Source organism: Octopus sinensis, linkage group LG11 (assembly GCF_006345805.1).
Source record: "Octopus sinensis linkage group LG11, ASM634580v1, whole genome shotgun sequence".
Classification (NCBI taxonomy): Eukaryota; Metazoa; Mollusca; class Cephalopoda; order Octopoda; family Octopodidae; genus Octopus; species Octopus sinensis.
Genome location: NC_043007.1, coordinates 36,979,528 through 36,994,459, shown reverse-complemented (window position 1 = coordinate 36,994,459; position 14,932 = coordinate 36,979,528). Strand labels below are relative to the sequence as shown.

The 14,932-nt window shown below is 37.2% G+C and overlaps 1 long non-coding RNA gene across 1 annotated transcript in view; it reads left to right on the top strand.

The window, feature by feature from the left end:
* Positions 1–5,463: 5,463 nt before the first annotated feature.
* The window catches only part of LOC118765390, a 20,483-nt gene continuing 11,014 nt past the window's right edge, over positions 5,464–14,932 (top strand). Inside the window, exons 1-2 of the long non-coding RNA XR_005001246.1 lie at positions 5,464–5,478; positions 11,135–11,141. This is a non-coding gene — a long non-coding RNA (uncharacterized LOC118765390). The remainder of the gene's footprint in view (positions 5,479–11,134; positions 11,142–14,932) is intronic.

The following is a 14,932-nucleotide window of genomic DNA, read 5'->3' as shown; positions in this document are numbered from 1 at the left end:
TTGTTTATTTATTTATAGCATACTACGAGATAAAAAAAAAACGGATGTTCGGTTCTACCATTGCTGATATTAATTTTAATCGATCATGTTGGTGGCTGTTCGTTATTTGAGATCTCAATTATGGTTTTGGTTTCTCTCTTCTCTCTTTTTTTTTGTTTTTATCACATACGAAAATACGCGACACTACCAAGATTTTGTATCGGTGAACAAATACACACGCAGCAAGATACAATTTTATTACATAGCAGCAGCAGCAGGGTACGATAAATAGTTAGTAAGATACAATAAGTTCGCTTATAGATAGCAGAAAATAATAAATATATTAAATGGCGGCCAGATACAATAAATACGTAATTCGGTTGCGGAATACAACGAATATATTAAATAGCAATTGGGTGCAATAATTTTCCAAACAGGCGGCATTTTAGATAGTAGCTGAAAGGATACAGGAAATCCTTAAATAGACAGCAGGATACAAGCATTAATTCTCAGGCTTTGTGGAAAGATGAGAGGTGACGTGACATGACCTTCGTTACTCACCAGCAGAGATGCTTGAAACTTAGCGCGCATCATTCTAGGGATATCAGAAGGATCTGTTGACAATCATCTGTCATTTTTTTCTGCTAAACGTTGAGAATTTGTTGAAATTTTGCTCATTACAGAAGAACCAAAGCATGCTATATTCGTGAGGGACAAGGCGGTGAGCTGGCAAAACCGTTAAGCACACCGGGTGAAATGCGTAGCCGTATTTCGTCTGCCGTTACGTTCTGAGTTCAAATTCCGCCGAGGTCGACTTTGCCTTTCATCCTTTCAGGGTCGATAAATTAAGTACCAGTTACGCACTGGGGTCGATGTAATCTACTTAATCCCTTTGTCTGTCCTTGTTTGTCCTCTCTGTGTTTAGCCCCTTGTGGGTAGTAAAGAAATAGGTATTTCGTCTGTCTTTACATTCTGAGTTCAAATTCCGCCGAGGTCGACTTTGCCTTTCATCCTTTTGGGGTCGATAAATTAAGTACAAGTTACGCACTGGGGGTCGATTGGAATCTAACTTAATCCCTTGTCTGTCCTTGTTGTCCTCTCTGTGTTTAGCCCCTTGTGGGTAGTAAAGAAATAGGTATTTCGTCTGTCTTTACATTCTGAGTTCAAATTCCGCCAAGGTCGACTTTGCCTTTCATCCTTTTGGGGTCGATAAATTAAGTACAAGTTACGCACTGGGGTTGATGTAATCTACTTAATCCCTTTGTTTTTCCCCTCTATGTTTAGCCCCTTGTGGGCAGTAAAGAAATATATATTCGTGAGGGATTTTAACCTTGTTAAGTAACCGCTTGTCACAGATCAGATGGATCTCCTATGTCTTTGCAGACGTGAATCAGTCTCTATTCAGTACATACGAATTGTATCGAATGTCGTTATGTACCACAGTTCTCATAGTTAACTCCAATATTTGAAGTTCTTTGGTGATGGCCCTTATTGATTTTCTATGATCATCATCGATAATGCTTTGAGTCAGATGAATGCACTACGACGTCCTTGTAGTGCCCGAATTCTTAGAATTTTTTTCATTTTCTCTTTGATACAGTCGAAACATTTCCACCAGAAGCTTCCAATTCCATCCAAACTTTGTATACAAAAGATCTTTCAATATTTAGGAAGTTGACAATTTCTAAATCTCCGTATACCGCACATATAACAACAATGTTCCTTGTGTTAACATTTTATCTGCCATGAAAGATCTGAAATTTTTTAAAATCCTGTAATACAGGCGCAGGAGTGGCTGTGTGGTAAGTAGCTTACTTACCAACCATATGGTTCTGGGTTCAGTCCCACTACGTGGCACCTTGGGCAAATGTCTTCTACTATAGCCTCGGGCCGACCAAAGCCTTGTGAGTGGATTTGGTAGACGGAAACTGAAAGAAGCTCGTCGTATATATACATATATATATATACTATATATATATATATATATATATATATATATATATATGTGTGGTGGTGGTTGTGTGTGTGGTGTGTGTGTGTGTGTGTGGTGTGTGTGTGGTGTGTGTGTGTCTGTGTTTGTTTCTCCCATTGTCTCCCCAACACGCTTGACAACCGATGCTGGTGTGTTTACGTCCCCGTAACTTAGCGGTTCGGCAAAAGAGACCGATAGAATAAGTACTAGGCTTACAAAGAATAAGAGGGATCGATTTGCTCGGCTAAAGGCGGTGCTCCAGCATGGCCGCAGTCAAATGACTGAAACAAGTAAAAGAGTAAAAGAGTATTAGATTGAAGAAAGTAATATGGTGATAATTAAATGTCCTAAAATATCTCTCGTACCCAGTGTGTTTATGTTTGTGCATGTGTCTTTGTGTGAGCGTGTGTGTATGTGTGTGTGCGTGTGTGTGTGTGTATGTGTGCATTCGTGCACGCGCGCTCCCGCGCTCGTGTGTGTATGTGTGTATGTATGTATGTATTTATAAGCTCAAGCGTGGCTGTGTGGTAAGAAGTTTGCTTCCTAGCCACATGGTTCTGGGTTCAGTCTCAGTATGGCACCTTAGGCACTATAACCTCGGGTCAATCAAAGCTTTGTGAGTAGATTTGGTAAATGGAAACTGAAAGAAGCCCGTCGTATATGTGCACATGTGTGTTTGTCCTCCACCACTGCTTGACAGCTAGTGCTGATGTGTTTACATACCCGTAATATAGCGGTTCGGCAAAAGAACCGACAGAATAAGTATCACGCTTTAAAAATAAGTCTTGGGGTCGATGTCTTCAACTAAAATTCTTCAAGTCCGTGCCCCAGCATGGCCGTAATCCAAGTGACTGAAGGAAAGTAAAAGAAAATAGATAAAAGATATGTATATATAAGTACACACTATCAGGCCAGTGAAGGCACATGGCTCAGTGGTTAGAGCGTCGAGCTTAAGATCGTGAAGTTGTGAGCTCGAATCCTGGACCGGGCTGCGTGTTGTGCTCTTGAGCAAACACTTTATTTCATGTTGCTCCAGTTCACTCAGCTGTAGAAATGAGTTGCGATGTCACAGGTGCCAAGCTTGTATCGGCCCTTGTCTTTCCCTTGGATAACACTGGTGGTGTGGAGAGGGGAGGCCGGTATGCATGGGCGACTGCTGGTCTTCCATAAACCACCTTGCCCGGGACTTGTGTCTGGGAGGGTAACTTTCTAGGTGCGATCCCACGGTCAGTGTGTGCCACTCGCAACATGAAATCCAGTACAACCTGTTGCATGATAGGATCATCAGCGACTAAAGTGGTCCCTCCACCATCCCGCCACTATGCTTGACTAGTGAGGAGGCTTGTTAGATACTCAGCTGGACTAAAAACAAGATCTGCCAAAAGAATAGCGACTATCTAGCAATTGCACGGGACCACAGAAATTCTGAGTTGGTGTCCGGCGTGCTGGTAGAATACTGAGAATGAGGCACCACTTAGCCTTTGTTAAAGCATGTCTCTAAGAGAAGGCCACACTGATATAAAACCGGATATGCAGGGGATGGCATTGGACATTTTGAGGGTTTTTTGCTTGCGCTTAAGATATTGGTGCTCCCACATTCCTAAGCCGGTAATCCATATTAGCACATGACATGTCACCCTAGCTTATCTCTGGTCAGCTTATCTCTGTTAATGGGATGGGGAGGGTCTGTGAAGCGTTCATATTGAACGTAAAATTTTAGGTTGCGCGATCGCTGTCGAGGTCATATTCAAAGCCCGGCCAAATAGAGTGGAGCCGCGGAGAGCATGGAAGCCGCGGGTATGAGCCCGGCTAAAGTCGACCGCGGTTGAAATAACCTTATGCACAAGAATTGCTGACATTTTGCAGGGGTAATTGTCAATGATGACTCTCTTCGGTTACGAGTGGACAAACTTCACATATGTGTATGCATTTATATATAATATACATATACATATATATATATATAATATATCTATTATATATATATATATATAATATATATATATATAATATATATATATATATAATAATTATAATAAATTAGAGACAAAACCACTATTATGCAAATCAAACAAAGAAAGACTTAAGCCAATACATAAATTAATTTATATAAATTTAGAAATTTAACAATTATAAATAACCACTACGATCGTTTCATGTCTTATTTCAGCACATCTTTGAGACATTCTTCAGGTGGTTTCAAAACCTAAAATATAATCAATATTTTAAGTATTTATATCTTAAAAATATTGATTATTTTTAGGTTTTGAAACCACCTGAAGAATGTCTCAAAGATGTGCTGAAATAAGACATGAAACGATCGTAGTGGTTATTTATAATTGTTAAATTTCTAAATTTATATAAATTAATTTATGTATTGGCTTAAGTCTTTCTTTGTTTGATTTGCATAATAGTGGTTTTGTCTCTAATTTATTATAATTATTATATATATATATATATATATATATATATATATAATATTATTATGTGTGTGTCAGCATATATATATATATATATATATATATATATATATATATATTATATATATATATATCTATTATATATATTATATGTGTGTGTGTGTGTGTGTGTGTGTGAGTGTGGAGGCGCAATGGTTAGGGCAGCGGACTCGCGGTCGTAGGATCGCGGTTTCGATTCCCAGACCGGGCGTTGTGAGTGTTTATTCAGCGAAAACACCTAAAAGCTCCAGGACGCTCTGGCAGGGGGTGCTGATCCCTGCTGTACTCTTTCACCACTCTTTCTCCACTCTTTCTTCTGTTGGCCTCTCGCTTAGCCAGCGGGGTGGCGTCATTCAAAGGCTAAAATAATGCGAACGCATTGTGACCAGCGATGTGTAACAACAGTTGTGTTGCTCAATCAACTTAATCCAATACGGAGACGCACCTACATAAATAGCAGTCTGGTTTTCAACATTCCAGAGTCACAGTTGATATGACCTTCTGCGGTTTCTATATAGAGATCACGTGATATATATAATATATATATATATATATATATATATATGCGTGCATGCATGTGTGTGTGTGTGTGTGTGTGAATGAGAGAGAGAGAGAGAGAGAGTTAGAGTGCTTAGCCGTCGCTCGGAAATGAGACTGAGATTGTAGAAAGGACCATGCTTTCGCTAATTGCTTTAGTGAGGAGTAAACGTAAACATTCTCTCGGGTCTCCCATCTAAGCATCGAGAATATAACAACTAGCTGTAACAGCAACTGCTTGGTATTTATTTTTGAACTGAATGAACTGCTTGGCGACTGCTGGTCTTCCATAAACCACCTTGCCCGGGACTTGTGTCTGGGAGGGTAACTTTCTAGAACTGGAGCAATGTGGAATATGCCTTGCTCAAGTACACAACGTGCCGACCGGTCTAGAATCGAACTCAGGACGTTATAATCGTGAACCCAGTAACCTAATCACAAGCTATGCGTTTTCATACACACTCACACAGCGTGCGCGCCTCACTTTTCTCTCTTTGTCTCGCTTTCTCTCTCTGTACACACACACACAATGTTCACATTTGGAGCATCTTTGATAATACATCTGCCTTGTCAGGGCTGACCAAGTGCTAAATAACTACAGCAGCATACTTCCGTTCAAGAATTTGGACCTGGAGATCTCCATTTCCAGCGACTTCGAGGGTCACCTCCCAGTGGTGTCGGGCGTCAACGAAGAGTCCTCAACTACAAGACAACCAAAGTTTTTTTTTTTTCCAAGGTCTGGGGTCTCCCGCCCCTAAGCCCTAGACAATCACCTAATCACCCTTACCCGTCTTGTTGCTTAACAACAACAACAACAACAGCAGCAGCAGCAACAACAGCAAAATGCTACCTCAAATCCCTGAATTCTCCTTATACTATCTCAAACCTAACGTTCAATCGTGAAGTAAACTGTATTTTAAGCAAATTGTAAGTTAATTCAGATTTCGTTGAAGACACTTGCATAAATTTAACTCTTTCAATGAGCCACCTAGGATTAGTTTATAATGAAACGTAGACAAATCTTGGAAAATCGAAAATTTCCATTGGAAAATGTCAAGCGATATCAGTCGCTGATCTTGACACAAATAAATCACAAATGAATAGATTTCAGCCATTGTCTTTCGGCATCTTGCAAGGGAGATAATCGCATACAGGAGAGTCATAACTACATGGAAAATTTTCGGCTTGATTGCCGTTCCAGGCTGCCGAAGGTTCTGTGAAGTATTAACTGTTTATTAAAAAAGCATTTGACTTTGTATACATATTTAATCACATCATATATAGACTCCTGCCCAATCAACTTAATCCAATACCGGAGACGCACCTACATAAATAGCAGTCTGGTTTTCAACCTTCCAGAGTCACAGTTGATATGACCTTCTGCGGTTTCTATATAGAGAAGAAACGATTTGAGCAACACAACTGTTGTACATGGTTTTCGTAGACTTTACCACGACATTGGATTCCGTATATCTGGAAGATCAATGGGAAGTGTTAACCAAACTTGACACTCTACGAAAATATTCATCGCAAGCAATGATTTCTGATCTAGTATTTTTCGTTCGCAAAATGAGCCTCCTTTAATTTTGCTCAGATGGCTTTCAATACAGAGTTTTTCCAATCTTTAAACCTCTGTAACTCCTTCCTCTAATTTTTTTCTTCACAACATCATACCTTCATAGCAATGAGACTGATTTTTTACTCCCTTTTAAAAATGCATATTTTGTGAATGAAAAAAACTAGATCCATGATTTCTGCACATCCTAATGAAATCCAAAATGCGGTGCCAGTGTTCAACCTTCAACAACAAAACAGCTTTAAATGAGACATGTAGTTAGATAGGGATGCGTAATCACCTGCTGCACACTTTCCCAGCTTCCGTTCAGGCATGCGCGAGTTTACTTTGAGCAAACACCTACAAGGTATCTAAATCTCATCCAACAGGGATAGCAAGTTATTCGAACCTGGCAGACGGCTACATAGCTAACTGAACCACAGTAGAACTACAGACAATTGCTGACGCTTTGACTGGCAAATATGAAAGCTTGAGTTTCACTCTCAACGTATGTAAAACTCAGATCTTCCATCAGTAAACACTCAACAAGTAGGACCTTGTTTCTACAATTTGGGCATATGGACATTTAGTGGAAAACTAGAGCACACCCAATATTTTGATAATCATAAAATACAGGCGTTATATATGCAGGAGGTCAAACGCTGGATAAAATGCGCCAGTGAATTGCACACAAAAAACACTCACACACACATACAATAGTTAACATCACAAATACACACACACAAACATACACACATACACAAAAAAGAAAACATTACAAAAACACACACACATACACAACTCTGGGCTCTTTTTGGTTATCTCATCCCCATTAAAAATTGCCATTAAAAAATTGGGTTATCTCCCCACTAAAAAATTGAGTTTATGTGGCAACAAAAGATTGGATTAAAAGGGTTAGATCCTTTTGATTCAATACTTCAACACACACTATTGGCGTTTGGCCTCCACAATAGACATGGTATGATTTATTATAATAATGTTGTTTGATTCAATAATAACTTTAATTTTTTCAATTTTCATATTCAGCTTTATGTTTGTCATTAAAATATTATCAGATTCAATAAGATGTTTTATCTTTCCACTTTTCATGTTTATTAATTTTTTCATTTTTGTTGTTGTTGTTTTTATTATATTGAGGGTTAAACAATTTTATTAGTTGAGGGAGATTACCAAAAGTACCGATATTTCTCGTAAAACGGGGGAGATGACCCAATCTTTTAATGGGGGTGAGACAACAAAAAAGTACCAAACTCTGTACACACACACATACACACACACATACACACACAAACACACACACACAAACACACATACACACAGGTGAAAACACTAAAAAGAATACATCTAACCCAAAGAAAAATCCTTATTCTTTTTTCAACAAGAGAAATTCTTCACAGCATACACACCCATCAACTTACAGATGGTCATTTTTCAAAACATATTGAAAGGACATTCAACACACACTACACACACACATACACACACACACACACACATACACACACACACACACACACACGCACACACACACACGCACACACACACACACACACACACACAGGTGGACATAAAACCCATTCAATAAATGCTTTTTAGCTACTCCCTTGACAAGAACACACACAGATTTCTTTTAGATCATGCGTCGGCAACCTATGGCAAGCATGCCATGTGTGGCATGCGGACCAATTCACTATGGTACACACGACTCTTGGCAAAAAATAAACGTAAATTTTTGTTTATAACTATATTTCAGGAAGCGATATCATAATAATTAAATTACATCCTTACATGTCTTTTTTTATGATCCATCTATTCTAACCTAAACTATCTGAGGTTAGCTGTATTTGGTAGTATTACACTTCCTTAAAATTATAGTAGTAGTGAACACAAATAATTTTGATGATACCAAATTATAAATGTTACCACAGTTAACTTGTTGCTTGTAAGATGGCGCTGAAAGCATTTATATGTACTTTATCACTTAAGCCAGGAGCTTAAGCTGCAAACGCCTATTTTTAAAATCAAAAATTAGTTAACCACTTTACAGCAGCCAGTCTAAATAAGAGCACTCTTTAAAAAGGGCTCCTACTTTGCGAGTCATCTATAAGTAGACTCTTTTAAAATTATCTCATTTTGAGGCCAGTTTTATATTAAATGGAAAGAAAAAGCGGTAGTGAGAAGGGTTTTCAAAGACAAACAAACATGAAAAGTCCAAATTTATACTTATTTTCTTTGGTTTCAATTTCTTTTTTGTGAGTCAAGTTGTCTGATTTTTTTAGTGTATATCTTTTTTTTCTGTTTATTCTTACCATTTATTTTAATCGAATTATTTTTATTACTACGAAAATTTATTCATAAAATTTATTTCAATAAAAAGATTTTTTATTATTTATTTTATTCTAATTATATTTTTAGTTATTTTAATTTTTATTTGTAAAATCTGATTTAAGGGTTTCTACACCTGTTAATATTAATTGTCAATATATAGTGCCACAAGATGAGTAACAAAAGACAAAAACTTGACGTTCGGTCATTTCAATATTTCTGGAGATCTGAGTATAGATTTGTACAGCAAAATGATCGTGCTGTGTGTGCATTCTGCTGTGAATCTGTCGTATGTTGTATATCAAGTGTATAAAGACACTATCAAACTAGACTCCAGACTACATTTTAAAACTCTGATGAGAAAAATGAAGCCATAAAAAGGGCTATTTCAGTTAAAAAAGCACTTCTGTTTTTATTCAAATGCTTGGAACCAAAAAAAGCCAACGAATGTAGTTAGACAATTGCTCAATGTATAGCTGAGAAAGGTAAACCTTTTACAGATGGAGAATTTATCAAAAAAGCTATTCTGAGAAGTGCAAAAATTTTGTTCAGTGATTTACCAAACGCTGAAACAATACTGTCTCGAATTCAAGAAATACCAGTTTCTGCAAGATCAATTGAGTGACGTATAACTGATATAGCTGAAAACATAATGAAGCAAAAAGTTGGATTACAAAAAGCTGCTGCATTCAGTGTCACTATCAATCGTGTCCGGAAAGTTCGCCATGGTAACAAGATGTTAATTCCTCACTGTCTGTTGATTGGCTAAAATTCCCAAATTTAATTCCAAATAACATGAGACTCTTTAATTTAAGTTACACCAAAATTGAAAACAATCTGAGCAAAATTAAAGGGGCGGGGGTAATTTTGCGAATGAAATTAACTAGATCCGATTGCTTTACCACTTCTTATTGGTTGAAACAATCATGAACTAAGGAGGGCAACTCAACTTTTGTTTTGTGGCAAAATTGTCTTGCGGCGAACTTTCCTAGAACCGCTTTCGATGAAAGTACTGATGTGAATGACATAGCGCGCCTAGCAATTGTAGCAAGATACTGTGACAGTGATCGTATTTATGAAGAATTATGCTGTTTGATTCCTCTTACCGATACAACTACTGGACAGGACATTCTGACTGCATTTGTAAATTATTTCGAAAATCAAGGAATTAATATAAATAAAATATTTTGTAATACTACTGATGGTGAACATGCAATGGTTGGAAAAGGAAAAATATTTGTTAAGCTTCTTGAAAATTATATTGGACGCAATGTAGTGTGTTTTAATTGCATTATACATCAGGAAAAGTTAGCTGCAAAAATTTCGTCACAAAGCTCGAGTTCTGTCATGGAGACTGTTGTTAAAATAGTTAACTTCATAGTTTCTCGCTCTTCACTGACTCACATACAATTGAAGTCCTCTCTGCAAGAATTGGACAGCGAAAATGCAGACCTCCCACTACACAGCAATGCCCGTTGGGTTGGTCGGGGTAATGTTTTGAACAGATTCGTATCATGCTTAGAAGAAATCAGAATATTTTTTTAAGAGAAGCATTTCCCAGAATTGAACAATGAAGAGTGGTTATTTAAACTGATGTTCCTAACTGACATAGGCAAACACTTGAATGATTTAAATTTGCATTTACAAGTGAGAGATCAAACAATACTTCGTCTTCTTGAACGCTGGAAAGGATTTTTGTTAAAGCTAGATATTTTTTGGCGTGATATACTTAGCAACACTTACAAATACTTTCCAAATGAAAAAGCTTATTAAAATCGATGTAATGTTAATAAAAATGAACTTCAAAAATATATTGCAACGCTGAAAGAGGAATTTTCCAAGCGAGGTAAGATTTCGAAATTTACGCTCCTATACTTTTCTTTATCATCAAATCTGATTTGATTGATTTGAAAACGAACCCATTTGATCTATCACTTTTTGAGTGGATGCACGTCGATAGCTTTGAAATGGAAATGATTGAATTAACAACTTCAGAATTCTGGAGAACAAAATTGTGGAATTATTAAAAACTCTTGAAAGAAGCTACTTGGAGAAGTTTGTTACCGTCTTCAATTGCTGAATGTCGTTGCCTGAGAGATTCAATTCTTTGAAGAAAATCTCATGTGCTCTGCTTTCAGCTTTTGGCTCAACATATACATGCGAACAAATTTTTTCACATATGAAATCTGTTTTGAGTCCACAAAGAAGTTGTCTGACAATTCAACATTCCGAAGCTTGTGTGAAGCTTAAAGTCACAAATTATGCATCTGATATTGAGAAATTAAGCAAAAATGTACATAGACAAAGCTCTCATTAATTTATAGAAATTTACTCTAACTATTGTTTAGACCTTGTTTATTATTTTGTTCTGTTGTTTATAATTTGAAAAATGTTTTAAAATTAAATACATGTATGTATGCATCTATGTATGCATATATGTATGTATACGTTATGTATGTACACGTGAGTTGATATTTGTAAAAGACATAGGAAGACAATATTCAATTTATGTTATAGAGTTTATTTTGTCATTGGCTGGAAGCTTGAGATTGGAATCTAATGACGAAAGTAATATCCTGTTAGGGCATATAGTCCGGCGCAAGCTCATCCCTCCATCGTCCTAGTATTAACCGATATCATCTGATCTAACCGATCGATATTTATTTATCTCACATCTGTTTGTTAAAACGAATCGCTCGCTAAACGTTTCTTTATCGGGGAAATCAGTCAAAGCTTGATATTGCTGTCGGAATGGTTCCTCTGCAAGCCATATAGACCCGTAAGATTCAGCGAAACTAATACAAAACTATTCAAAACGAAATACTCGTAAATTATATTTACAACTACAGCTTATCCGAGAATCGAACAACTGCAAGCAGAGAGAGCGTCGTTGATTCGATTTGACGGAAATCTGCCGCTAATCACAACCGTTATTTGTTCGTGCATTCACACAGACATTCACTAACGGAACAGTCATATCCACATATATTTACACACACACAAACACACATACAACACGTCTTTTCCCTTTAACTTGTTTCAATCATTTAGACTGCAGCCATGCTGGGGCACCACCTTGAAGGGTTTAGTCGAACAAATCGACCACAGTACTTTTTTTCTAGGTCTGGTACTTATTCTAGTGGAATCTTTTTGCCGGACCGCTAAGTTACGGGCTTAAACAAACAAGCACAGTTTGTCAAACACAAGCACAAAGATTCACACACACATACACGTACACGACGGGCTTCTTTCAGTTTCCGTTAGTTCACGAAATCCACTCAGAAGAGATTAGTCGACCCGAGGCTATAATAGAAGGCGCTTGCTCAAGGTTTCGCGCTGTGGGACATAAGAATACATAGTTTGGAGGCAAGCTTCTTAATCATACAGCCAGACCTACATGCCTGCATATACCTACATGCATGCATATACATACATACATACATACATACATACATACATACATACACACACACGCACGCACACACACAACACACACACACACACACACACACACACACACATATATATACTCGAGGTAGTGCTGAAAAGTTTCTGGCTTTGGGTAAAAGAAAATACAGGAGGATCAATTAATTACGATTTTATATTCAACATATTCCCCACTCAGATTCACACACTTACTGCAGCGGATATATAATTGTTAAGCAGGACGTCAAACATTATATATATATATATTATATATATATATATATATATATATATATATTATATATATATATATATACATACATAGTTATATATAGTGTAATAAATAAAATATATGCATACATACAAACATATATGTACGTACCTACATCTACATGTATATATACATGCATATATAAATGCATATACATGAGTACAGGACACCACAACTAGACGTAGAACTCAACGAGAAACGAAAACGGAAAAGCCATTTTTTTACAACAGAAAAACAGAGACGTGGAACTGGACGAGAAACGAAAACGGGAAAAACATTATTTTACAACAGAAAAACAAAGTACAGGACATACTACACAAGGAAAAATCCCCAATCATCAGCTGTCGCTAGTTAGACTCAAGCGTGTTTCGAAGGCAAGACAGGACACGACTCGTCATATATAAATTTATAAATATACATTAATAATTTTAAATTTTTAACTTTAAATTTAAATCATTTAAATTTTGAATTTTATATTTTATATATTTTGTATATTATATTAATTAATTCTATTTCTATGTCTTTCACTGTTTGATTTGCCTAATAGTGGTTTTATTTCTAATTTGATTTATATATATATATATATATATATATATATATATATATATATATATGATGTGCCTAGGTACTTGTAACATTCTTTGTGTGGAAAGGGAAAGATAGAGAGACCGTTGATGCACAGGTTTTGGGTTTGGGGATTGAATTTCCTCGTTCTATAACCAAACATGAACATTTTTTTGGCAAAATTCGATGCTTATATCAGCTAAAAATGTTATTATTAATTCCAGTTGTTTGGGGGGTTTTTTTGGCATTTTAACCCTTTTAGCAAAAATCTTCAGATCGTCTACAAAGAAATTATGAGTTACTTTGATATTTCTAGCAGTTGAAGATCCTAGCATGTACGTATGTATGTTTGTATGTACGTATGTACGAATGTATGTATGTACGTATGTATGTTTGTATGTACGTATGTACGTATGTATGTATGTATGTATGTATGTATGTACGTATGTATGTATGTATGTATGTATGTATGTATGTATGTATGTATTAACCTACCTAACCTAATCCCCCCCACACACACGTACGCAGGGTTTATACTTTAAATTGTTCCAGAGTGAAGGGTCGAAATTTTTGATAACACTATTCCCAAAGACATAAATATTCTCATGAGACATGAAAAAATAACTCGCTCGAGAATGTTCCTCTTAGTAAACGAGAATAATTGACGAGACGGAGGAATAACCAATTACTATACTGATCAATAGCTGTTGGCTATACTCATGAATAGCTAATGACTATACGGCTAAATAAGCAATGACTATACTAGCCAATGACCAATGACTGTAGCTTGATTGTGTTGAATACTTTTGTTAGGTTTCAGCCAGAATTGGTTCAGGCCAAGATGAACTTAAAAGTACCATCTGGAGAAGGCATTTAATCATGTTTCATGTTACCTCATACTTTGGACACTTAGGAAGCACTCCGTCGGTTACGGCGACGAGGGTTCCGGTTGATCCGAATCAACGGAACAGCCTGCTCGTGAAATAAACGTGTAAGTGGCTGAGCACTCCACAGACACGTGTACCCTTAACGTAGTTCTCGGGGATATTCAGCGTGACACAGAGAGTGACAAGGCCGGCCCCTTGAAATACAGGTACAACAGAAACAGGAAGTAAGAGTGAGAGAAAGTTGTGGTGAAAGAGTACAGCAGGGATCACCACCATCCCCTGCCGGAGCCTCGTGGAGCTTTAGGTGTTTTCGCTCAATAAACACTCACAACGCCCGGTCTGGGAATCGAAACCGCTATCCTATGACCGCGAGTCCGCAGCCCTAACCACTGGGCCATTGCGCCTCCACTACTGTGGACACTATAGCCTATTCGAGTATAGAGTTACTGTTTGCAGTAATGTATACGGTTGTACGTCGTTTGTCAGGAATTTGTAGAAGGAATTTGTCCAGGAACCGTTCGAATGCTATTGGGTCTTTTTTTTCCCCTCTTGTGTGTCTTACTCTTTTACTCTTTTACTTGCTTCAGTCATTTGACCGTGGCCATGCTGGAGCACCGCCTTTAGTCGAGCAAATCGACCCAGGACTTATTCTTTGTAAGCCTAGTACTTATTCTATCGGTCTCTTTTGCCGAACCGCTATGTTACGGGGACGTAAACACCCAACATCGGTTGTCAAGCGATGTTGAGGGGACAAACCAACCACACACACACACACACACCCACACACACACACACACACACACATATATATATATATATATATATATATAGATATATATATATATATATATATATATATATATATACGACGGGTTTCTTTCAGTTTCCGTCAACCAATTCTACTCACAAGGCTTTGGTCCGGCCCGAGGCTATAGT